Source organism: Crocodylus porosus, unplaced genomic scaffold, assembly GCF_001723895.1.
Source record: "Crocodylus porosus isolate Cpor-Errol unplaced genomic scaffold, CroPor_comp1, whole genome shotgun sequence".
Classification (NCBI taxonomy): domain Eukaryota; kingdom Metazoa; phylum Chordata; order Crocodylia; family Crocodylidae; genus Crocodylus; species Crocodylus porosus.
The window spans coordinates 73,119,220-73,121,053 of record NW_017728886.1 but is presented as its reverse complement, the minus strand read 5'-3'; positions in this window follow the sequence as shown (position 1 = coordinate 73,121,053).

Genomic DNA, 1,834 nt, shown 5'->3' with positions numbered 1-1,834 from the left:
TTAAAATAAGACAACAATGAAGTTTGCTGCATCGATTGACTCTTCCTTTCACAAAAGATTTCTCTGTAGCATGCGATGCTGTTTGATAGCATTTTACCCACAGTAGAACTTCTTTCAAAATATTGCAAGAATTACCAAAATGTGACACAGAGACATGAAGTGAGCAAATGCTGTTGGAAAAATGGCGCTGATAGACTTGCTCGACACAGGGTTGCCACAAACCTTCAATTTGTAAAAAATGCAATATCTGTGAAGCGCAATAAAGCGAAGTGCAATAAAACGAGGTATGCCTGTACTACAAAACAATAGCCAGTGAAACACCTCTTCCTACATCTGCCAGGCGTAACACCTTTGCTTTGATTGGTGACATAGGCCTGTTTGAGCTCCAGGCTGGACGTTATTTCTTACATTCTGACAACAATCTTGCCAACTTTGAAAGAGGTTTAACTCAACCCATAACCTAGTCATATTTTTTGAATGCTGGGGTGGATGGTACTGATTGTGTGTGTACTTAGTACACTGCCACATACGTAGTGAACACTATATATGTTGCTATGTGTGTGTGTGTACAGTGCAGTACGCATTAAAGTATGTCAGACTTCTCTTTAGATGTTATGCTTTGTGTACATATTATGGTTGCCACTGCTGTGTGTATTACACACTATATTGAACACTTCTCTCTGGGTGTTATGCTATATGTCTGTTGCTGTGGGAACTGCTGAATATGTAGACCACTCTTCTGTCCATGGTCCCTTCTGTATGTTGTGGTGGGCATACTGTGTGTACCACATCCTATATGTGGCCCTGTGCTGAAGACACTTTTCTTGCAGTTACATTCTGCATGTGCTGGGGTGGACGTGGCATGTAACGCACCTTTTGAGTGCCTGTCTACTTGGCACTCCTTGCTGCTACGCTGCTCTGTGCACATGCGTTAGTGTCTGTTGTGTAGGGTGTATTACATCACCCTGCATGTGTGTTTTGGTGGGCATGCACTGTGTGCCACAGTCTGCATTGGACTGGGTGCTGGGCACTTCTCTCCGCGGTGTTATGCTGTGTGCGTTGTAATGGACATATTGTGTATATTTGTGTTGTGGTAGCTGTGCTGCATGTGTGTGGAGGTAGGCATGCATACTGTGCATATGTTGCAGTGGACATGCTACGTGTATATGTTGCAGTGGGCATGCTGTGTGTTGTGATGCGTATGCTGTATGTGTGTTGCAATGGGCATTCTCTCTGTGTTGCAGTGCACGTGCATACTGAATGTGCGTTTTGTGGTGGGCATGTGTGCATGTGTTGTGGTGGGCATGCTGTATATATTTGTGTGTTGTGGTAGGCATGCTGTATGTGTATTGCAGTGAACATGTGTGCGTTGTGATGGGCGTGCTGTGTGTGTGTTGCAATGGGTGTGCTGCATGTGTGCATGTGCTGTGGTGGGCATGCTGTGTGTATCTGTGTGTTGAGTGGGTATGGTGTGTGTGTCGCAGTGGACATGCTGTGTATGTTTGTGTTGTGGTGGGTACACTGTATGTATTTGTGTGTTGAGGTGGTTGGTGTGCTCTGTGTGTGTTGCAGTGGACATGCTGTGTGTGTGTGTTGTGGTGGACGTGCTGTGTGTGCTTTGTAGTGCACGTGTGTTGCGGTGGGGATACTGTAGGTGTGTGTTGAGGTGGTTGGCGTGCTCTGTGTTGCGGTGGGCATGCTGCGTGTATGCGTGTCAAGGTGGGTGTGCTGAATATGTGTGTTGTGGTGGACATGCTGTTTGTGTTGCAAGGGCCACGCTGTATGCTGTACTGCACAAATGTGTGTTGTGGGGGGGTGTATTTGTGTGATGAGG